Source organism: Neovison vison, chromosome 3, assembly GCF_020171115.1.
Source record: "Neovison vison isolate M4711 chromosome 3, ASM_NN_V1, whole genome shotgun sequence".
Taxonomy (NCBI): domain Eukaryota; kingdom Metazoa; phylum Chordata; class Mammalia; order Carnivora; family Mustelidae; genus Neogale; species Neogale vison.
The window spans coordinates 229,856,602-229,881,298 of NC_058093.1; the positions used below are offsets into that span (position 1 = coordinate 229,856,602).

The following is a 24,697-nucleotide window of genomic DNA, read 5'->3' on the forward strand; positions in this document are numbered from 1 at the left end:
GTTGGGAACTGTAAAGCTTCCATTCACCCTACAATAAACTCCCTTCTCCAGGGTGGCCTGAGAGTGCCTTATCCCTGAAACCAGAATGCTTAATTAATGCACCAATAAAAGCTTCAAAGGCAAGATGCTCCAAAGAAGCTGAAGGAGGAAGCGGGGGAGGAAAGGATAGGAGGAGAGATGTGGTCATATGTGCTAGTGAGCTTCCAAAATATTGAAGGAAGACTCTGTTGCATGTAACCTTCAAGGTCATTTAAGACAATTAGTGTAATGGAGAGAAGACGCATGGGAAGCCACTTTGGAGAAAAATCTCCATGATGAGACATGAAGAGGGGGGCTGGAAAACTCCTGCTCTGCATGGCCAGAAAAAGCGTGAGTAGGGCAACAACTTGCCATATTGGATAAGAGCATCCAGTTGATACCCTAGTTGATGGCTATGTTCAGGATGACACACGGGTATCACTCCAAGGCCAGTGTGACTTCTAGTGGCCCTTGGAGCAAACCTTCAGAAGAATTCAGAATCCTGATGAGTGACATCCCTGAACTACTTAGTCTCATTCCAGAACTTTCTTTCTCAGCTTTGCTCTCTGCCTTTGAAGAACTATCCTTAGCAGTGTGGATGCCACTTCCCTTTTTTATGAGTCTTCCTAGAGATGGCCTGAGCATTTTCCTTGTCCTGTTCCTCTAAAGAGCAGTGTGTCAAAAGGACAGAGGATGGTCTCTAGAGTTGGGGTAAATTCAGGGTTTGGACATCAGGTTTCTCACCCAGTTTCGTTTATTTCGTTTGAAATAAAAAGAATAGTGTCAACTTGAGATGCATGATCCAAGGATCAGCTTTAATGGATATAGTAAGTCCAGGGTGGAGCTCACTCTCCATTTTGGGGGAAATCACAAAAAGTTTCTTGCCCTGGTTGCTCCAGTCCTCAAGATCACAGGCCACCTTCTGTTCTGATTTCATTCATTCATGTACTCATCTGCGATGACAACTTACATCTGTGCTGGGGAATAGCTTTGTCCCCATCTTGACATTCAGATGCGGGTCCAAAGGCACTCTTCTTGACACTACTGAGTTTAATTTTGCTCTTCGCTTGCGTTCACTTTAGCCAGGTTCTGGGGACGTTTTATGATCTTCTTTTAAATGGTGCACATTTGGACATGATAACTGAAATCATGGTATTTCAAGGACAGATCTAGGTGATGACACGTAGAGTAACCCAAAGTGAAGAATGAAATTAAACTCAGGAATGTAAGAAGGATGCCTTGGCACCTCGATCTGAATATTAGGATGAGGACAATGGGTTTTTAAATTAGTGGTTTTGTTTTTTATATCAGGCAATGGCTGGCAAAGAGTACAGAAAGCAAGAGAGAGCGCAAGGGGGGTTCATTTGAAATTTTCAGATTTTATACCCCCATCTGGATTCTCCCGCTGAGAAGCAGGCTGGACACTCAGACCTAGAAACCCATGCCAGACGTCTAAGCACTAGAAGTCCACTTCTGATGATGGTATTTGGCAACATTGGGCCTCTTTGGGCCAAGGGTTTAGTGCCAAGAGTAATTGTGATTTACGCCCCTAACCCATTTGGGTGCAAAATGGTTTTGATTAGATGCATACCATGTTTATTAAGCCTTGCACAAAGCAGGCTGGGGACTTGACTGGTCTGCCATAAAAGGGAGGGAGATTTACACGGCTCCCTGCAGGATTCATTTAATCTCTTGGGGATTTACTGACCTTCAATTAGAACTGTTAAGTACTGTTTACACGGTCCCTAATTCATACAAGACCGATGTAAGGTTGAATTTTGCTTTCATTAAGGACCTATGAATCAGGGAAATAAAAATAAAAAGTCTTTGCCAAGCAAGATGTGATTTGGTTAAAAACAGACAACAAAAAAATTGAAAGCAAAAAGCCACTAGGAGTTGAAAGCCTTACTTTGCCATAATTTAGGAATAACCTGATACTAAACTGTTGATCTATTTTTAGGACGGGTTTTAAAAGAAAAGACAAAAAAACAAAACACCTGATCTGAGATTATTTGCATGAGGATTAGCTTTACAGTTTTAAAACTTTCTTTCAGAGAGCTGGGGCAAGACAGATCTTTGATTTGTTTTTGGTTGTTCAAAAGTCAGGATTCCCTTTTATTTACTGAAGGAAGAATGCAATTCACCCCTTATAGGAGCCCATCGTACACACAGAAATTGCCTTTAGCTGTGTCTTTGAACTACAGAACATGGACTCCCATTGGGTTTATAAAAGATACTGGGGCTACATAAAACCATGAAACATCATGCCTGTACATTATTCAAGGACTTGGGGGGAAAACATAGTTTTAAAGGTACTGGGTAAGAAAAGGGGGGAAAAAACCACTACAGTGTTGGATGAGAAGTCATAAACTCAGATGCCCCCAAGGAACAAGCAGGTGGGAGAATGAGTGAATTAGCCTCACTGGGCATGAGCTGGGTAAAGTGAGGAGCCCATTTCCATTTAAAGAGCTCAGGACTCAGCTACAGGCTCAGTAAACGCTGTTGCATGAATTGTTATGTGTTCACTGTTTTTCCTGGTGTTGGGACTTATTGTTGAAGGAGAACTCTGTGCAAAATGTTCAGAACCACAGCCTCATGCCAGGAGAAGTGATTTTATTACATTTTTTTTAAATGTTTTTTATTTATGTAGTCTCTACACCCAGTGTGGGGCTTGAACTCACAGCCCTGAGATCAAAAGTCTCATGGTCTTCTTTTAAATTTTTTTTTAAATTGTTACATATTTAATGTCAGAAAATATTGATGGTTCCTCGAGTACAGATCCTTTATCTCTTTGGTTAGGTTTATTCCCAGGTATCTTATGGTTCTTGGTGCTATAGTAAATGGAATCGATTCTCTAATTTCCCTTTCTGTATTTCCATTGTTAGTGTATAAGAAAGCCACTGATTTCTGCACATTGACTTTGTATCCTGCTACATTGCTGAATTGCTGTATGAGTTCTAGTAGTTTGGGGGTGGAGTCTTTTGGGTTTTCCATATAAAGAATCATGTCATCTGCGAAGAGAGAGAGTTTGACTTCTTCATTACCAATTTGGATACCTTTTATTTCTCTTTCTTGTCTGATTGCTGTTGCTAGGGCTTCTTTTTTTTTTTTTCCAATTTATTTATTTTCAGAAAAACATTATTCATTATTTTTTCACCACACCCAGTGCTCCATGCAAGCCGTGCCCTCTATAATACCCACCACCTGGTACCCCAACCTCCCACCCCCCCGCCACTTCAAACCCCTCAGATTGTTTTTCAGAGTCCATAGTCTCTCATGGTTCACCTCCCCTTCCAATTTACCCAAATTCCCTACTCCTCTCTAACGCCCCTTGTCCTCCATGCTATTTGTTATGCTCCACAAATAAGTGAAACCATATGATAATTGACTCTCTCTGTTTGACTTATTTCACTCAGCATAATCTCTTCCAGTCCCGTCCATGTTGCTACAAAAGTTGGGTATTCATCCTTTCTGATGGAGGCATAATACTCCATAGTGTATATGGACCACATCTTCCTTATCCATTCATCCGTTGAAGGGCATCTTGGTTCTTTCCATAGTTTGGCGACTGTGGCCATTGCTGCTATAAACATTGGGGTACAGATGGCCCTTCTTTTCACGACATCTGTATCTTTGGGATAAATACCCAGGAGTGCAATTGCAGGATCATAGGGAAGCTCTATTTTTAATTTCTTGAGGAATCTCCACACTGTTCTCCAAAGAGGCTGCACCAACTTGCATTCCCACCAACAGTGTGAGAGGGCTCCCCTTTCTCCACATCCTCTCCAGCACATGTTGTTTCCTGTTTTGTTAATTTTGGCCATTCTAACTGGTGTAAGGTGATATCTCAATGTGGTTTTAATTTGAATCTCCCTGAGGGCTAATGATGATGAGCATTTTTTCATGTGTCGGATAGCTATTTGTATGTCTTGATTGGAGAAGTGTCTGTTCATATCTTCTGCCCATTTTTTGATGTGTTTGCCTGTTTCGTGTGGATTGAGTTTGAGGAGTTCATTATAGATCCTGGATATCAACCTTTTGTCTGTACTGTCATTTGCAAATATCTTCTCCCATTCCGTGGGTTGCCTCTTTGTTTTTTTTTTGACTGTTTCCTTTGCTGTGCAGAAGCTTTTGATTTTGATGAAGTCCCAGAAGTTTATTTTCGCTTTTGTTTCCTTTGCCTTTGGAGACATATCTTGAAAGAAGTTGCTGTGGCTGATATCAAAGAGATTACTGCCTATGTTTTCCTCTAGGATTCTGATGGATTCCTGTCTCACATTGAGGTCTTTTATCCATTTTGAGTTTATCTTTGTGTACGGTGTAAGAGAATGGTCGCGTTTCATTCTTCTACATATAGCTGTCTTGGAAGCAGAACCCTTAAGCTCTGGTGACCTAGGGTTGTACAAAACAAATTCAATCCCAAGGTAGCACTGGAGTTGCCATCATCACAGCCAACACTGATTCTGTCTACATCATGTCCCTGAATACTTCCAGCTGTCCTGTGTGGTGTTTGAAAGATGGGGAAACTGAGGCTCAGCAAGGTGAAGCCGCCTGCTCAAGAAGTAGCAAATAAAGCCTCCCACTCAGTCTCAAAGCCCAGAGCCTGTGTTCTTGACCATCATGAAATGTCTTTAGAGACTAAGGCAGAATTCTAGAGCTTCTCTTTATTATGTCATTTGATCTTCATCTAGAGTGGGGACTGGAGGTGGGTCTCTATCCTGCCATGCTCACTTCTATCCATTGCTGTGGAGTGAATTATTCCCTGAACGACGAGGAGCTTGGGGGCCAGTAAGGAAGGAGAGGCCTGATGGCCCACAGTGACATTTTCTATATCCTGAGACCCACTGGTGACGCTAGCGAATGAGATCTCTTTTCCCACTGTCCAGAGAATAGAAGACTTTCAATGCCAGATGGAATAACGAGTTGGATCGACACCCACTTTGGTGACCTGGTGATGAGTTCAGCTCGTGCCCAGATAAAATGCAGAGGATATTTGATAGAGAAACTCCCACACCTTTACTCTCAGTGGCTTAAAGTCTCTGTCTTAGGGTGGGTTTTTCCACATGTAACTTAAAATTTGAGGACAGATCGTTTAACAGGAAAGTGATTCCAGGAAGCCCTGGTAAAGAAATAAGGAAGTGAAAAGAGTATATTAATAAGCAAGTGACAGCCCTGAGGTAGGGCTGCCAGAAAAAAGACACCCAGTTACATTTGAGTGTCAGAGAAACAACAACTAATTTTCAGTGTTTGTATGTCCCATTTTACATGGGACACTCCTGTACTGTTATTCATTGTCTATCTGGAATTCCAAGCTAACTGGGCTCACTATATTTTCACTTCTTGTATCTGACACCTTGCACTAGGGGCTTCTGGGAGAAGGTGCGGCACACACTGGAAAAGCAGGGAAGCAGGGTTGTTCACCTTCTATCTTGACATTTGTCATTGGTCGAGGGCTACTCTGTGTTCGTCAGCTCCTTGGCACCTCTGGTCTGCTTTGCAGAAGGCTGGACTCATTCCTTCAAATAGAGAGAGCCCCAGACAGGAAGACACAGGTGCTTGCTCCCCTGGGACGAGGGTGAGGGGAGCAAGGTGCCTGGGCTACAAAATTTAAGGAGCTGCTCATTCAAGCAGGGACATGCAAAGACAGAGTCAGCCTCATTCTCTGCATGCTGGCCTGGCCCTGGCTCATAGGCAGAGGTCTTTGGCAAGCAGGCAGGCAGTGAGTGGATGGAGGCAGAGCATCCGTAAGGATCACGGGATAGAGGACACCAAGTAGGAAATCCTGTTGCCCTCCCAGAGTTTTCGATTTTCCTTTAGTGCAGATTCCCAACATTTATAAAGACCTGCCTGTTTTATACATGAGAAAGAAAGATTCACTCTGGCCACTGAGCACCTAGTTCTCTCTACTCCTTGCTTATATGTGTTCCTTCATGTTCCTTTTCTATGGCCCAGTTATCGAGCACATCACATCTCTTGTATAATAATCATGTAACAATCACCTAGCCCAGCAAGCTAGACTGGCAGCTCTTTGGGGCTGCCTTCTTTTGTTCATTTGTTTTTTTCTTGGAAGAGATGATGCAGTTGAGGTTGGTCTGAACTGATGGAGAAGGACATGAGGAAGGGGAGCTTGCCCAACCTCAACGAGCAGAGCTTCTCTCCATCTGCCCTGTATGGTGTGTGGAGGTGAGAAATAGGACCTCTCCTTCACTCCTGTCTTTCTTCCACCCTGCTGTTCACATACCAACATGCACGGAGTATCTTCTTGGCTCTGGATGCTACGGTGATAATTTTATCTACAGCAATGTGTGTGTGTGGGGGGGGGGGCGTGCAGTCTGTTTTAGGCGACCGAGGGTTTCAGTTTCAGAAGGCATGGTTTTTCCTTGGGTAGGCTTTTTTTTTTTTCTTTTCTTTTCTTTTCTTTCTTTTTTTTTGAATGCAACCTTTTAAAAAAAAATTAAATTCAATTAGCTAACATATAGTACATCATTTTTGATGTAGTGTTCAATGCTTTCTAACATGCTATGATATCAACAGGTTTTTTCAAGTTGTTTAGAGTCCTCTTGTATCTTCTCTATCTTTGCTTACTTTTATCTCTTTATCTATATGGTGTAATGGTTTGGAGCATGAACTTGAGACTTAGAACTGGGTGGGAGTCTAGACCCCAACACCTGCCAGGTATGAGACTGGAAATCAGGCAGATCATTTAACCTTTCTGTACTCAAGTTCCATGACTAAGGCATGGGGATGAGAATGGTATTTACCCATACAGTGTTGTATAAGAGTCAAGAGAGGCAAAGTCATGCTCCAATAATTACCAGTCTCTAAATCTCAGTGGACTTAGAGCTCAGACAACACAAGCTTATTTTTTATTTATGCTACATGTTCTTTGCACATCTGCTGCTATCATCCTTATCCTTGGACCAAGAAGAACCAAAGAACATTTACAAAAATGGAAGATATGGTTTCACTCATTTGTGGAGCATAACCAATAGCATGGAGGACAAGGGGCGTTAGAGAGTAGTAGGGAATTTGGGTAAATTGAAAGGGGAGGTGAACCATGAGAGACTATGGACTCTGAAAAACAGTCTGAGGGGTTTGAAGTGGCGGGGGGGGTGGGAGGTTGGGGTACCAGGTGGTGGGTATTATAGAGGGCACGGCTTGCATGGAGCACTGGGTGTGGTGAAAAAAATAGTGAATACTGTCTTTCTGAAAATAAATAAATTGGGAGAATAAAAATAAAAATAAAAAAAAAATGGAAGATATTTCAAGATAGGTGGGAGTAATGAGTTAGGTCAATACCCACTTTGTTGATCTGATAGCAAGTTTAGCTCACCTCTATATAATTCTAAATGGGATTTGCAAGATCATGGATTGAGATTGCTGTTTGGGAGTGGGTAATCCCCAAAGCAACTGGTATTTGAGTGCAAGAAGATTTTTGGGGGGGATTTGAGGGAGTGTTTCCAGGAAGCACTGGCAGGGAAGTGACAAGATGAGAAAGGAAGGGAAGGGAGCCGGTGCAGGATGGATGTGTTAGTGGGCTACTGTGGGCAACTGGGCTCAGTTCCCTTCTGGTAATGAAGGCCCCACCACCTGGAGTGGCCCTTCTCGTGGTGGCAAGGGGAAAATCACATGCATCTGGGTCATGCACTGGCAGGGAAATCCTCCAGCCAGGCCAGCAATAGGTGTAATTCTCTCCCATACTCAGTTGGCCAGAATTAGTGACGTGGCCCAACCCAAATGCAAGATACCTGGGGAAGTTCAATCACCCTATATGGTAAAAGAACCAGGTGTATTACTGAACAACACTTACATCTATCACAGGTTGTGTGGGATTTGATGAAATCATATTTATTAAGCATATAATGTAGAAACCAGCAGAGAGTGAATGCATGACAAAAGTTGGTTGCCCTTTAAATTAGTACACCCCGCTAGATTAGGAACAATTTAAGGGGGAGGACCCTGTCTTACTTCTAATAATACTGACATCTACCATTGAGTACTTTCCATGGGCTGGGCATTGTGCCAAATAGCATTCCCCCAGCAGCCCCATGAGGTAGGTGACAGCTCTTTTCCATCCTGTTTTACAGATGGGGAAACCAAGTCTGAGCGAGATTAAGTCAAGCTGCTCAGGCTCCTCTAGCAAGTAAGTGGTGGCTCGAGGATTTAAACCCATGCCAGTGCCCGTGCATTTGGCATCATGCATCTGTGTCTCCTGTCTTTGATCTGCTAGCCTCTAACCAAGCCCTAAACAGAGTGGGGCTCCATGAGTATTTGCAGAATTGACCGGAGTAACTTTTTTGGACTTCATAAGTACAATCAGAGACCTTCCATCTACTCCCTCCTCTCTCAAACATTCTGTCCCCAAATGGCCATATGCCCCATTGTTCTGCACTATTGACCAACACAACCTCTTCTTGCCATTTAATTACTCTATGCAATTCCGAGATTTGGCATCTCTCTTCACCTGCCCCTTGCCTCCTCTTCTCGTCCTGGTCAAAGCTAGAGATTTCTTTGATGCCCCAGTGTTACAAGGCAGACATATCTGTGGGTACCATGACTCTTCTTCATGTCAAAGTTGGGCAGAATGTTCCAGAAATTTCCAAGGTATAAGAATAATCTCCTTAATGTTTTATCTGCCTACTATCACCTAAAATTGCTACTCTTTTAGGATTCTGATTTTTTTTTTTTCTCTTCTGGTCATCTTAAAAAAAAGAAATGGAATTTCATGTAGGGGTCCCTCTGGGAATCTGACAACTTCTCCTTCCTTTTATTCAGTTAAAGGCTGAAAATATCAGGCTGGCTCTTATCTGATTCCTTGTCTATTAACATTATGTTCTGAGGAAAGCCCCCTCCTGCTCTGCAATTTCTTAAAACTTTTTTTTTTTTTTTTAGTGGTGGTGGGTCATGGTAGACAAATAAAAATCATTCTGAGGTTATCTGAGACCTGCCATTCCACACAATAGCAATAAGAACTTTTCCAAATTTAAAACTCTGATGGGGGAAGTGGGTTACAATAGGAGAAACCTTTGACCCTGATCAGTCATAATGGCTTCCTGGATTCAGGGATATTATGGGCTGGGGCCAAGGGTTTAAGCAGAGAGAACACAAGATGTGTTAAACTTAGAACACAATGTGCGAGTTCCGGGTGGGGCTGTTGGAGGGACATCTTTCTTTCTTTCCGGTGAAAATGATTCCTTTTCCAAACAAGGACCTGGATCTTTCTTGGGGTCTGGCCAGTGCCTGGGTACTTTTGTTCTGCTGCTGGTTTGAAGAGGAATTTTGAGTTATCGATGAATCTGAAAGTCTTCACTCTGGGGACCATTTCTAGGCATTATTTACCCCCATCTATTGAGTGATTGCTGTGTGCCAGATAACTGTTCTTGAGGTCAGGATGGGGCGCCTGGGTGGCTCAGTTGGTTGGACGACTGCCTTCGGCTCAGGGCGTGGTCCTGGAGTCCCGGGATCGAGTCCCACATCGGGCTCCCAGCTCCATGGGGAGTCTGCTTCGGTCTCTGACCATCTCCTCGCTCATGCTCTCTCTCACTGTCTCTCTCTCTCAAATAAATAAATAAAATTAAAAAAAAAAATCTTTAAATAAAAAAAAAAAAAAAAACTGTTCTTGAGGTCAGGATCTATCAATAGAGAAAAAAAAATAGCCCCAAAGCCCTATCTTTGTCAAACTTCATTCCATGGCCCCGTTCTTCAACCTCTGGGCTACTGACATTTCAAGCTGGAGAGTTTGGTGTAGTGGGGGGCTATCCTGTACATCATGGGGTGTTTAACAGCATCCCTGACCTTAACCCAATAGAAGTCATGAGCACCCCTCCCCAATCATGACAACCCAAAATATCTTCAGATGTTGCTAAATGTCTGGGGGGCCAACACTCTTGGTTGAGAAACACGGTTCTATGGGAGGGAGACAGACTATACACTGTGAAGGTAAAAGTAGGTAACAAAGAAATAGAATCAATCAAGACAGGTCAGTCAAGGAGGTCAATCAAGACAGGAGGGTCAAATCTCAGTAGTGGGGTGGGGGTGCGAGATTGTTGTCATATAAATGATGTAGTTGGGGAAGTCCTACTGGAGAAGGTGACATTTGATAAAGACGTGATGGAAGCAGTGAAGTGAGCCACAGGGCCATGCAGGGGGGACAGCCAGTGCAATGCCCTGCACATGCACGCTAGCCTCAGACTCACCTAGGGCATCTGTAGGGGGAGTGAAGGGAGAGTGCTCAGAGATGAGGCAGAGAGTTCAAGGGAGGGAGCATCCAGACTGTGCAGCATGGGGCCTCTGTGGCCACTGTCAAGGCTTTGCTTTTCTCCAAGAGGAAGGGAAAATCATAGTCCCATTTCAAACAGCGGCATGAGATAGTCTTTTTCTTTCTTTCTTTCTCTCCCTCCCTCCCTCCCTCTCTTCTTTTCTTTTCTCTTCTCTTCTCTTCTCTTCTGGCTGCTGTTGGTTTGTGAACAGACTATGGGGGATAAGGACAGAAGTAGGATCCTAGTGAGTCAAACTGTGACTTCAGGCAACTTAAAGAGGAGTGTCGCCTGGGCCTGGCTAGACATCTGAAAGCCTCTCCAGACATCATCTGCCCTTCCAGTAAAGATGCACACAGTGGTGGTTGTAGGTGCCCAACATGATAGAGCGTGTTGGAAAGACTGGACAGTGAATTTGCCTGGTTTCTCCGTCACCTTTTCTTGTTAGACTCTGTCCTGGATGACATCTTGATTTTCATTTTAGAAACAGTATGTGCCAGGTGGAAGACCAAAGGCTTAGGTAATTATAATTACTAATCATGTATGATAGAAATAAACTAACAGAGCTTCTATGCTCTTGTTATTTGCCAGAGGCTGTGCTATCCTCCTTTCAAGCATTATGTTCTTGAATTCAGGCCACAACCCTGTAAGGAAGGTACCTATCTCATTGTTTTCCTCCCAGTCCAAATGAGGATGCGGAGATCAGAGGGCCGGAGTGACTTCTCTGAAGTTGTAGGGCCTCGAAACTCACTGACTGAGAGGTGTCTGAGAAGGATATGCAGCTGACCGATGTGGAATGTGGAAACTTCATGATTGCCTGGGGTCCCAGTTCCGTGTCCAAAACTGCCCCCTCCATGTCCTGGGACTCATCACGGGACGCTGGAGACAGGTGAGCTGTGGGCACAGGGCAGCGTAGAGCTAACCCCCGCCTTTAGTGGCTGGAAGCATGGAGTTAATAGCTCAGGCTCTGTCATCTACAGACCAGTTCAAATCCTAACTCCACCCACGCAGGACTCTGAGATCTGAGTCATTTACTTCACCGCCCTGAACTTCAATTTCCTCATCCCCAAGACTGGAGTAATAATAATGGTGTCCCACCCATATCTCCTTGCCCCCTGCTACCGTCCAAGCCACTTATAGCTCACGTGGGCAATTCCCAATATTCTGACGTTCACCTCCAGAGGCTTTCTTTGATTGCTCACCTGTCCCAGCTCAGGACGGGGCAGATCAGAAGTGCCAAGAGGTGATATCCCCAGAGATAACCTCAACCAACAGAGAATGATGTGTAGTAGATAAAGGTCCTACTTCCTTATGGGACCTCTCAGGAGGTCCATAGCTTGACTCTGCCCTCAGTACTGACCACTCACTAACACAGCTCTATTTCTGCTTTCTTCCCCATCTCTTCCTCCCTCCCCATGCTTCCTGGGATCATCTCCCAAATAAACCATTTTGTATGCATCTCAGGATCTATTTGGGGGGGACCACACCGGACCTCCTTAAGATTGTCGTGATGGTTATGAGAAAGTGAATGTGAAGTATTTAGTGTATTGTCACATACACAGCAAACATTGAAAAAATGGCCCCTATGACACTGCTGATGAAGGTGATGATGAGGAGGAGGACAATGATGATGATGACAGAGGCAAAGAAGATGATGAGGGGGAGTAGGAAGGAGAAGAGGAGGAAGAGAAGGAGGAGAAGGAGAGGAAGAGGGGAAGGAGGGCGATGCGGAGGGAGAGGAGGAGGAGGAAGTGAAGGAAGAGAGGGGAGGGAAGAAGGAGAGGCCGATGACTATGAAGAAACTAAGGCCCGAAAGGGAAGAGGTAAGTGGCAAGTAGTAGATTGACAGGTCATGGGGACCTGGGGCAGCTGCCCAGCCCAGCCAGTCCTATAATGGAGTCAGCCCCAAACACAGTTTCTCTTACCACCTGATTTCATGGAGTTTCCTCCCTGTGGTCAGTGTACTCTGGGAGATAATCTGTCCCCTGGTTCCCCCTGAGCAGTTGACAGCCAATGAGTCAGTGAGCCCTAGCTAAGCACCAATTCTTTTTTTTTTTTTTTTAAAGATCTTATTTATTTGTTTGACAGGGAGAGAGACATCACATGTAGGCAGAGAGTCAGACAGAGAGAGAGGAGGAAGCAGGCTCCCTGCCGAGCGGAGAGCCCGATGCGGGGCTCAATCCCAGGATCCTGAGATCATGACCTGAGTTGAAGGCAGAGGCCTAAACTACTGAGCCACCCAGGTGCCCCTCAAGCACCAATTTTGTATAAGGTAGGGTAGGAGGGACAAGAAATTATAACATGTGGCCCTTTTCTGAGCGACTCCTCCTTCATGAGGAAAGCCAAATCTTCTGTTCACAAAGGTCCTTCTTGGACTTCACCTCAGATCGTACCACTGGACAAGTGGACGCACAGCCTCAGGACTTGTGTGAATGTATTGTCTTGAGACCATTGCCCAGCTTTCTGTGTGGGATGGCTTATTCCCTGTTGTGCTCATTTGCTTCAGAACTCCCCGTTCTTAGATGAAAAAGCACGGAAGTGTCCAAGTCAATGCAATGCATGAAACATCGTGTGTTTCACCTGTAGAAAAGTTGCTGCACTTATCTCCAGTGTTCTCTTGGCCACTGGTGAAGGGATTGAATTGAAATCTTTAGAAGGGTGCATGGAGAAATATTGGCATTTGGTGGATGAGCTCTAGAAGGGTCAGAGCTGGGATACACCTGGGCAGCCATTTCTTCCAAGCTTCTCCCTCCTTTGACAGTAGGAAAATGAAGACATGGAGAAATTACTTTACCATACGATGCCACACAGCTTGAGGATAACGCAGCCCAGAATAAAACTCACTTCTTTCCATCCCCACTCCATTGTTTTTCTTGCTCTATTATTATCCACCTCTTATAAATCAACTGTTGTCAGAAATGCACCAGGAGCGTCATCTGGTCAAGGACAGATCTTTTTGTGAAGTGAGCAGTAGCTTCCTCGTTCAGCATTTTCATTGGTCTTGATTTTCATCTACCAAATTAAAAAAAAAGAAAAAAGAACAACTCCATGTTTTAAAATAATGAAGACTAAAGACTTTCTATTCAACCTCAATGTCACAGAAGCATGAAAAGCTACATGTCGCAATGAATGGTGGATTTTTCACTCTAAATAAAATGTAATTCACCTAATTGATTTGGTTGAATCTCTGCCTTCTGAAGTTTTGTGTTTTCCAATAAAATGGTCAACCTGCTGAGCTATGTCTGGAGGAAAGAAAGCTAGAGAAAAGAGAGAAGCCCCAGGGAAAAGAGAGAGAGAGAAAAAAATCAGAGCATAAATATATCAAAACTCTCTTCTCTAAGATAGTAGAGAGAGTTCACAGAGAATGAAAGAAAACCACCTTTTTGGCACCCACTTGCACCTCAAAATTATTCATTTAGGTTTATTTATATCTTTACTCCGCCAGAAAGAAGGAGGAGAAATAGTGCCTTTCAGATAAGATTATTAATACACAGCATTTATCGACCATTATCATGTGCCAAGAACTGCATAAACACGATCTCATTCAACATGTTTATCACAGTTACTTTGGGAGGCAAGTGTTCTCAGTCCCAATTGTAGTGAGTTAAATGGTGGCCCCCTAAGAGGTGGTCTACCTGGAACCGGTGTGTGTGAACTTATTTGAAAAGGGAATCTTGCAGATATAATTACAGTAAGGATCTTGACATAAGATCATCTTAAATTATCTGGGTGGGCCCTACATCTAATGACAAAGGCCCTTCATAAGAACACAAGAACAGACATGAGAGTGAAGGTCATGAGAAGAAAGAGGAGAGATTCAAGGGACATGTCGACATGGATTGGTGGCAGCCACCAGAAGCTCAGAGGAGGCACTGAGCAGGTTCTCCTTCAGAGCCTCCAGAAGGAACACCCCTGCTAGCACCTTGATTTTGGGTCTGTCCTCCAGAATGCAGAGAGAATGGATTTCTCTTCTCTTAAGGCCCCTCAGTTTGTGAAATCTGTTCCAGCAGCCCTAGGAAATGAATAAACCATTTTATAGATTAAGGTTCCAAGACCCAGAAAGGCTCAATCACTTATCTGTCCCTATAGTCCAATGTGCTAGAGCTGGGTTAAAATTTTCAGATTCATAGCTGATCTCAACAGCAGGTTGGATTTTTAAAAACAGTTTAAAATGGATAGGGAGAAGCATGAACAGCTCCCCTAATGTTAATGGTAACTATCTCAGGATGCTGGGGTGGAGATGCAGGGCAGGGGGAGGAGTTTCACACAACCCTTGCTTTCTTTATTGTTTCTTTTTTTTTAATATACTGTTCACATTTTCTATAGTAAACAATATTGACTATATAATTGGAAGAAAAAATCTGAGGAATTGTCCCTGAGGGCAATGTCCATTGGCAACATGGAGTGTTAACTGAAGAAAGTTCCCTGCAAACTTGTAGGTGGAAAATTATTACTGCAAATATGTCAGTCTGTCCTTACCTTGGACTCATAAGCTAGGTGCTGCTATATCCCCATTCTGCAAAAGACCATTCTGAGTCTCGAGTTAGAGAGTACTGGGCTGTTGTAGTCAAGTCTTCACTGAAGAGAATATTCCCTTATCCTCACCATCCCTTTGGTCCTTCCTTGAGTCTAAATTACAAGGCATACTAGAAGCACACATTTTTGTTTTTCCTTAGACTAGTCAATGATCAAATCCTCAAAGTCCAAGTCCAAGTTATGGAGGGACAGAGGGACAGAAGTAAGCTTGCTTTCTTCCTTTTTTTTTTTTTTTCCTGCAACCCGTTCTCCATGAGTGGAAAATCTGATAGTTCCCTGGTGTTGACTCTAATATGAGCATATGAAGAGAGAAGAGCAAACATAAGATCCTCATTCTACTCTTTTGAGAAAACCTAGAGGAAACCTTGTTCTCTTAAACTCACAAAAGAATGGGTATTTTTCACAGGTTTAAAGCTATCGTAAGCAATTAAAACCTATAGCCTAAGTCTTGGGGGCTTGGGACTGGCTTTTCTAGAGTCCACATTTTAGCTGAGAATGGAAAGGACCGAATCTCTTATTTTTTTTAGATTCAATTCATCCTGATTGAGTCCCATTGAGAACTCTGAGAGTTCTAGAACACAAACTAAAACTGGCCTGGAGCACATCTTAGCCAGGACCACACACTGTCTGAAATCTCAGCCTGTGCCCAGCACCTGGCCACACGCTTCATAGGCATTGTCCCAGGACAAACTTGAGCAGTGAGCATTCTCAACTCCGTTTTCCAGGTGAGGGAACTGCATCTTAATTGGTCAAGGAGCTTGGATGTGGCACAATCTTGGACTGAGCCAGAAGCATCTGTCCTCAGGGTGCCTGGGTGACTCAGTGGGTTAAAGCCTTTGCCTTTGGCTTAGGTCATGATCCCAGGGTGCTGGGATCGAGGCTCACATCAGGCTCTCTGCTCACCAGGGAGCCTGCTTTCTCCTCTCTCTCTCTCTCTCTCTGTCTGCCTCTCTGCCTACTCATGATCTCTGTCTGTCAAATAAATAAATAAAATCCTTAAAAAAAAAAAAGAAGTATCTGTCCTTGGGCTGTTGTCCCCTTTGTGGTGCTGTATCTTCATCTCTGGATGTTCAGAACTATATGTAGATGAATTAGAACCTCACAGATTAAATGATCCTCTTAGATATCCAGGGACTGTGGATGTCAGAATGTGCATTATGGCAAAGGCATTGCCAATGATCTGGGAAAAAAAAAAATTCAAGGAAAAGTAACAGACTGGTGGTATTGACAGTCAGTGTCCAGACCTGGGTACTTAACTGCACCACAGTCTACTACTCACAATAATGTGACCCCCAAAAGTAGTTCCCCATCCCTGGGCTGATTTCTCCACTAATACATAAAGGCATTGTTGTAGAATCACCTGGGAAATCTTTATAAATTCTAAGATTTATCTTTGACTTTCTAAATCCAGGTCTCCTGAGGAGAGATCATTAATCATTTAATTAATCACTTATTCATTAACTGATTTAGCAGATGCTTACTGCTATTGGACACTTGGCTGTTGGAGATGAAAGGGTACGTTTGTGGGTTCCATCAGGAAACAGAATAGCCCATTCTGTTTAGGGTCCTTTAAGCAATTTCATAAAAGGGGTAAGACAAGGATGTGGGCAGGATATTAGAGAAGCATAAAGGACAGTGTGGCACCTGCAAACTAACAGCACTGGGGCTTTTCCAACCTCTAGACATGAAGGAAGGGGGAATGTTACATGTATTGCCTGAATTTGAGGGAGACAGCTATGGAGGGAGGGAGACATCCTTAGGAGAGGTCCTGAGAACAGACTTCCCTAACCTCATTGCTCTTAATATTCAGAGCTGCATCCTTCTGTGTTGAGTGGAGGGGGCTGTTCTATGTACTTTAGGATTCTATGCATTAGCAGCAATCCTGGCCTCTACCTCTGGGAGGCTGGCAACATCCTCTAGACTTTGCCAAGTGTCCCTTGGGAGGTAATATCACTACCCCGAATTGAGAGCCACTGATCTGGAGATGCAGCCAGCTTGTAGTGACCTCCTGGAATAGAGATGACACCCTAACGCCCCACTTCCCTTTCCTTTCAGTTTCCTAGTAGGGTTTCCCATTGGCTAAAACTCAACCAGAAGCTGGAAGGTGATGTACTCCAACAAGGTGACTGTGAGTCAATAGCAGGGCATAGAATTGTGGGTGGCAGGTGGAAACAGGTCAACACAGACATGGCAAAAGTAGTCAGTACAGCAGAAAGGAATTTTCTTTAGGAGCCCACAGCTCATAGTGATGGGTCTGGAAGATGAGGCAGACAATAAACAATTACATATACAAGATAATTTCTGAGCATGATTAGGAATACATAGTCAAATGAAAAAAAAAACAGCAATGCAACAGTGAATGCCTGAGCTCTCTGAACATGTGAACATTAAGTGAAGACCTGAATGATGTTATGGAGCCAATGTCATAAATATTGTAGGGGGTGGATATACTCCTGGCAAAGGGAATAGCATGTGCAAAGGTCCTAAAGACTGCATTCATTCATTCATTCATTCATTCATGTGTTTGTTTTTGCAGTACTTTATTGGGATGTAATTTATACATAGTATAATAAGCAAGTAATAAGTATACTGGTTAATGAATTTTTGTATATGTAATCAATCCCATAACCATAATCCAGATTAAGGTATAGAATATTCCATCTCCCCAGAAAATTCCTGTATTCCCCAAATTGGATCCCCATATCCTACGACTGTTACGACCTCTGTTGCCATAGATTGGTGTTACCTGTCCTTGAAGTTCATATAAATGGAGTCACCCAGTGTCTACTTCCCTGTGCCTGGCCTCTTTTGCTCAGCTTTGGGTCTACGTGAATCCATTCATGTTGTATGTATCAGGAGTTCACTTCTTTTTATTACTGAATAGTATTCCACTGTATGGATGTACCACAGTGTGTTTATCCATTCTCCTGCTGAAAGGATATTTGGGTTGGTTCCAGTTTGGGCCTTATGAATGAAGCTCCCACGAACATTTTCTTGTAAGCTTTTTTATGGACATGTGCGTTCATTGCTCTTGGATGCAATTTGCGGGGATGGGGGCAGGAGATATGTCTCTTTCCTAGAAATTACCCATTTTCTTTTTGATTCTGACAAGAAGCTAAACTGGTAAACCAGAGGATTAAATACCCCTTCCAGCTTGGAAATCCGAAAACACATAGCAATTTCCCCCGATCGCTGCCAGTCTCACCAAACCCATAGGTCTGTTTCTTGGTTCATCATGACCTGCAAGTACCATGCACCTCCAAACCAGCTGTGCTCGTGCTGGGTACCTGGGCAACCTCCTGCCCGACCTAGCCTCCCGCCTCCTCCTTCGGGGGCGTGTGTATTAAATCATGGCACAGTGGCTAATTCTTTGCAGCTTGCTGGTTGCTGCCTCCATTGGAGCAGACAGGAGGGCGCCCTGACACAGTTAAAGATCACAAGCTTTGATAACCTGGCTTTCTGATTTATGATAGTCCGGGTCTGCGTGTTCCCCTAATGAGGGGAACTCGGAGTGTCAACCTGTTTATTAAATGCTCAGAACCATGTGTGAGCTGGGCCGAGGTAAGAAGTCAATCATATTTTCATTTATTCTGCCTGTCCCCTCCCGTTCGCTCAGTCCTCTCTCCCTGAGACTGTCAGCCTGCCAAATTCCTTCTTTTCATCTCGAGAGGGGAGGACTTTTGGACAGATCATTTGCGGAGACGGTCGGGGTCCGCAGTGTTTGCACTTTCCTACTGATTTCCTAGGTGTTTGGAAGTTAATGATACTCAGCACCTCATGATTCTTTCCTGTATGTCAAACAAAGGCATGAAAGGGAAAGTGGCCAGAGGCGAGAGGTAGGGGCACTGGTCAGGGAGGCACAGAAGCACATCCATAGCTTTCTCTTCTCTTTACCCCAACCCTACAGAGACTGGTGTCATTGCCAGTGCGAGACGGATGAATATTCCTGAAGTTGTCAGGGACTAATGAAGTCTTAATTCATCTCCTGTAATTCTCTTTGAAATTTAAAAAAAAAAAAGGGCAAATCAAAATAATGGATGGCCCAGCTGCTTTAATCTGTACTACTTCTCACCCTTTTCCCCTTTGCAACTTGGTCAGTGTCATTTCCTTAATCTCTGGAGAGTCTATTCTGATTCCTTTCAAGTGGCATCAGCTCTGTCCCTTAGATTTGGTCTTCTGGACGTGGCATATATATCTCTGCCTTTCTGAGGCCCTAGGGCTGGATTCTGTCCTTGGACATGCAGTGGGAGGGGTCTGAGCAGGTCACTGTAGAGTTTCCTCGGGGGGAAGAGCTCTAGACAGCCCATCCTGGAGACTCCTGAAGAGTTTAGAATGTTACAGTTGACTGGGAACTTTGTGCTTTAAGCATCCTTTAGTTGGGGTGCTGGTTTTTATTGTAATCCTGTCTATGCACTCCCATGATAAATGGCATTGTTCATTAAAATACCCCTTGTTCGGGATGCCTGGGTAGCTCAGTTGGTTAAGCGGCTGCCTTCGGCTCGGGTCATGATCCCAGCGCCCTGGGATCGAGTCCCACATCGGGCTCCTTGCTTGGCGGGGAGCCTGCTTCTCCCTCTGCCTCTGCCTGCCACTCTGTCTGCCTGTGCTCGCTCACTCGCTCTCCCTCTCTCTCTCTGACATATAAATAAATGAAATCTTTAAAAATAAAATACCCCTTGTTCATTTGAAATAACCTTAGGAAGAAAAAATCATTAAAAAAAAAAAAACCTTAAGAAGAAGCTCAGGAATGGCTCAATCTGTTCTCTCATTTCTGTTCAATTCTTGCATCCTGAATCTTGCCCAGTTCCTGCATACATAGATGTTTGTTGAATGAATGAACAAGTGAATGGAGTAGTGAACAGAATAACCCAATTGTGCATCTCAAAGTTTTTAACTTAGGTTTGGTCTTGATTTGTTTTCATATAAAATGTCTCTCTCTGTCTTTGCTAGTAACAGAACTCCATGTTTAGCTGGGCACTGGATCTCTGAAATAAAGAATCCGCTTCCCAGCCTCCCTTACATTGAAGTATGGCCATGGAGGCTCTGGCCATTGAGATTTGAGAGGTAATATTATATGATTAATGTCCTAAAAAGACAGCAGAAATAAGAAATTTGCCCCCTTTTCTTCCCTTCCTCCTTCAGTATGGGTGGAATGCAGATGTAACGGATGGAGTCAAGCAGCTGTCTTGGACTATGAGGTGGGAAGCAAGAAAGGTAAGGCAGTAAGAGAAAAGTACCTTGGGTCTCTGTTGATTGTAAAGCTGATGTATCAGTCTGGACTGCTTGCCTCTGGACTAAATTATGTGACAAAGTAAATTTCTAGTTTGTTCAAGCCGTATTTTGTGTTTTTCACCACATGTTCCTCAGCCTAATTTTAAAGAATTTAACATGTTTTGAGGATCTGGAGTTTCACCCATTAATATAGTCAGCTGCCTCAGTTTAAAATGTCTTCAAGATAAGACACCAGCATATAGTGGCCACAGTAAAAATGGCACATAGTCTGCTGATTGAGCAACAAAAATTGTGATCAGTTAAAAAGAAATTAGTTTGAACCTTTGATAGAACAAAATGGTGGACCCGATTTTCTGAAAATTAATCAGAGAACAGGGCAGCTGGGTGGCTCAGTCGGTTAAGTATCTGTTTTCGGCTCAGGTCATGACCTCGGGGTCCTGGGGTCAAGTCCCACATCGGGCTCCTTGGTCAGCAGGGAGCCACCTCCTTCCTCTGCTTGCTGCTCCCCATGCTTGTACACCTGCTCTCTCCTCTCTCTGTCAAATAAATAAACAAATGAAATCTTTAAAAAAAAAAAAAAATATATATATATATATATATATATATATATATCAGAGAACACCAATAAACACTATAAATCCCAAATCTAGGGTGAATAGATAAGCAAGTCATTTATAGGGGACCTGCCAGGACCAGTATAAGCATGAAACACCCAGCACAGTGCTTCACATGACCCAGTGATGGGCAAGGATCAGAGTCCTTCATTCCCATCTCCTGAAACTTCCACATCTGCAGCTTTGCGAACTGGGCAGCAACCAGGTCTGGCAGGGCTTATCATGTAACGTTAACGTGTTTGGACGCTATTCTGAAGGCAAGCGAGAGACACAAAGAAGATTGGAGATTCTAATTTTAGGGGATGTGCCTTTAGAACAATCACTGGCCATTACCTCTCAGTTGCAGCAACTCATCCCCGCCCTTGCAGTGTGAGCCCCGCCAGAGGCAGTATGCAAATGAGTGGACATGCCTGTGTCCCAATAAAACTTTATTTATAGGAAGTGACAGTGGATTGGATTGGCTTACTGGTGGTTGTTTGCTCACCCCTGGTCTAGGTAATTCCATGAGTAGTAAAAACAGCAGATAACAGGTAGGACTAGTGCACACAGACCTCTTTAGGAAGGTGGTCAGAGAGGACTTCCCTGAGGAGGTGACATTTATGGAGTGGTGCTAAGCTGACAAAAGGGAGTTGTAGGGTGCTCCAACCCCAGGGAGGAGAAGGCATTCAGCCCAAGGAGCCGAATGTGGTCCACGCGGCTACAGCAGGAAGTGCTGGGGGTCTCCTGAGGCAGACGGGGACAGACGGCCCTAGACTCAGAGGCCATTTATGAACGTGGGTCTGGAAGAGCAGTGGTGCTCAGAGGCCAAGAGTGCATCTCGAGAGCTGCATTTGCATCTTGAGACAGAGTCCAGGTCAGGGCACAGATGAAAGGAGAAGTGGGAATAGCGGCTTCTGGCTGGGGCTGCTGGCTTCCTCCCACAGACGCCCTTAAGCAGGAGACAGCTGACTGCTGGATAAGGCACTGTCAGTTTCTGATGGATCAGGGCAGCCAGAAGGACAATGTCCTTCCTGGTCTCTGGGAGTGAGCTCTCCAGGCCTTCTCACCAGAGGCCCCTGTGGATGGGGGCAGACCATTCCCACCTGTCCTGAGGCTTCTCTCTATTTTAAGATGGAACTAAATCCTGCCCTTGGAGAGCTATCCCTTTGATGCTCGGTTTCAGGCAGAACAGATTGTACATACTACCCGCTTCTCCTTTTCTTATCTACTCCTCCATCCCATGGTTCTTGTGGTGTCTGGAGATTTTATCGAGCAATGTAAGGTATGCTGGTGGACTCTGTTCTCACCTGTTTGTTCTAGCCACTTGGGAGAAGGAAGATGGCGTCAGATTCTGGAATCCTGTCTGGCCCGCCTCTTCTCCTTCATCAGGAGCCTGCAGTTGTCTCCTGTAATAATAGTATCTTGCATCGGTGTGGTGTGGCTTCCTACCCTCCCAGGAATGGTTGCCCAACAGCGGGAGAGTCAGAGAAGGGGAGCAACTAACTGGGGTATTTCTACCCTGTCCCTGCCTCCAAGGCATCTCCTGTGGCTGCTGCCTCTCCTTCCTGCCCCGCTCGCACCCCCTCCTCATCTGTCTCCTGGCCAGGGCTCTCCCACCTCCCAGGTGCCCCAGCTTCTGGCTCTGGCAAAGAGACCTTGTCTGGCTCTGCCTCCAGCCAAGGAGAGCAAGAGCTTCCTTTTCTGCTCTGGGTTGCTTCCCAGTCCCTCCCTCCTCTTGGCCGGCTATCAAACTCTGTCCCTCTATCAAACTCCCTCAGCTTGAAAGACCTTTAAGTGGTTTCAGTTTTCTGATTGGACCCAGATAGATACGTATAGCATCTCGCAATGAAAAGGAACTCTCTGTTCCCTGGTCTCATTCTTATTTTTATGTGCACAACCTCAGGGAAGACTTCAAGGTGGGTCATATTACACCATGCTGCAAACGGTAAAAAAGAGAGAGGGAAAGCTATATGGCTCAAAGTCCTGTATGAAGGTCATATGTTTCAGGGGAGACAAGGGCACCATTTTGGGGAATCCCAGCTTCACAGAATATCTGAAAGATTTCTGGAACATATTTCACTCCTCTGAGCCTCAATTTCTATGTCTCTGAAGTGTTGTTACATAAAGAACTTAGCACTGTCTGATACCTAGTAGCAGCTCATCAGATGTTAGCAATACCGTAAGAACTTTCTACCATCCTCTGGTTAATTGATCCAACAAATAACTGGCCTTTTCCGCTGTTTCTACAAACATACTGCTCTCCAAGGCTCTTTGCAGTTTGCAGGTCTCAGATGCTCGAACATTCCTGCCTTCCTCACCTGAGGCCCGTTTTCAGTAAACCTCAGTCAGGTTGGGTCCCAGACCTGGCTGCCTTCTACATCTTCTCACACGAAGTCGTTAAAGATGCTTAAGCTTCAGAATCCCTCACCGCTCAGACTCCTTCCAAAGCCCTGAGAGAAACACGATCAACAGGTTCAGATTTCTTTTTAAAGATTACGATTTCTTTTTAAATTTTTTTAAAATTTCAATTTCTTGGGGGACCTGGGTGGCTCAGTGGATTAAGCCTCTGCCTTCAGCTCAGATCATGATCTCAGGGTCCTGGGATCGAGCCCCACGTCGGGCTCTCTGCTCGACAGGGAGCCTGCTTCCCTTCCTCTCTCTCTGCCTGCTTCTCTGCCTACATGTGATCTCTGTCTGTCAAATAAATAAATAAAATCTTTTAAAAAAAAAGAAAGAAAGTGTAGCTTTAACAGATATACATATCCTGGATCTTCTTATTTATTTGAGTAAATCATATAAAATAGGATTTATCCATTTCTGTGGCCATGTGCAGACCCCCATAAATGGTGAGAAGTTGCACGTGTAATGTATTCCAAATATTTTTTAAAAACTTGATTAATGCTGCTAAGGAAAATGATGAATCACTCTAATCCTTCCATAGAAGACATCATTGCAAAAAGGTTGTCACATAAAGAAGTGATTAAGAATTTGTGGCCAGAAGTTACAAGAGAAAAGTATTTCAGCCTTACGAGAGGTAGTTAATGAATAAAAACATGATCTTTTTCTCTGGGTTTCATAATATTTGCCATCTTTTCCCCTTTTGTGAAGGTGGAAACTTGCAGTTTCTCCTGTTTGAGATCAGTATCTATTTTTGTGTGTCATTTTCTATCTGTAACTTGGTTTTCTTTCAAAGGGGCCCCCAACTTGGGGGAGCTTGCAGACCCCTCAAAACTAGGATCTCCTCCTTCTTATGACTGTAATTACACAATTTAAAAACATTTCATGGAAGCCAGTGAAAACCGAGAGTGCAAAGAAAGAATCACATGCATGAAAATGAAATGGCATGCTGTGGAAACATCTGGTCAGATGTGAGATGTTGAAGACAAAGCAGTTCAGCATGGGTGAGACTGATGGGGACAGATAATCTAAATAATACTAGAAAGAGTCTTCCTTGAAGGTGTTTTGCAGTGACTTTAACATCTCACTTACCTCAAAGAAACCCCAACTGGACCTGCAGATAAGACCTTATCATGTGTTTTATGCAAGATGGCAACCAGGCATACAGGGAAGTCGGGGTTGGGGTGGGGGGAGGGGGTGGCATTTTCATTTGTTAATTCCCTTCTCAGTGAATGCTTCAGACGGTCTCTTATTGCCATTTCTTCTTCTGGCCCACCTACTTTATTGAAGATAGGTAAACCGAGGCCCAGAAAAAGAACATGTATTTCCCAGGGCCACACAGTCATGGAGCCACGGAGCAAAGGCCCCAGCTTTCCGACGGGCTGTCCTTCTGTCTTTCCACTCGCAGGGGTTAGTGCGCTTGAGGAAAGGGGAAGGTAAGCAGGAATTTGAAGCTCCTACAGGCTAAACTTGGTAGGGCATTTGTGAGGAGGAAATGGGAGGGATGTCTCAGAAACCCTCAAAGGCCCTCTGAGTACCTTGTGCCATGTCCTCTCTGTGAGGGGACTCTCACCAAGACTGTGCTGTGAGACCAAAGTAAAAGGTGGGAATCAAGATGGCAAGCTAAAGTGGCTCCCTTGGCCAGCTTCACCCCTTCCCCAAACA

At 44.2% G+C, this 24,697-nt stretch overlaps 1 long non-coding RNA gene across 1 annotated transcript in view; it reads left to right on the plus strand.

Annotated features, from left to right (window-relative positions):
* The window catches only part of LOC122902056, a 151,177-nt gene that overhangs the window by 73,332 nt on the left and 53,148 nt on the right, over positions 1-24,697 (plus strand). Inside the window, exon 2 of the long non-coding RNA XR_006383734.1 lies at positions 19,953-20,024. This is a non-coding gene — a long non-coding RNA (uncharacterized LOC122902056). The remainder of the gene's footprint in view (positions 1-19,952; positions 20,025-24,697) is intronic.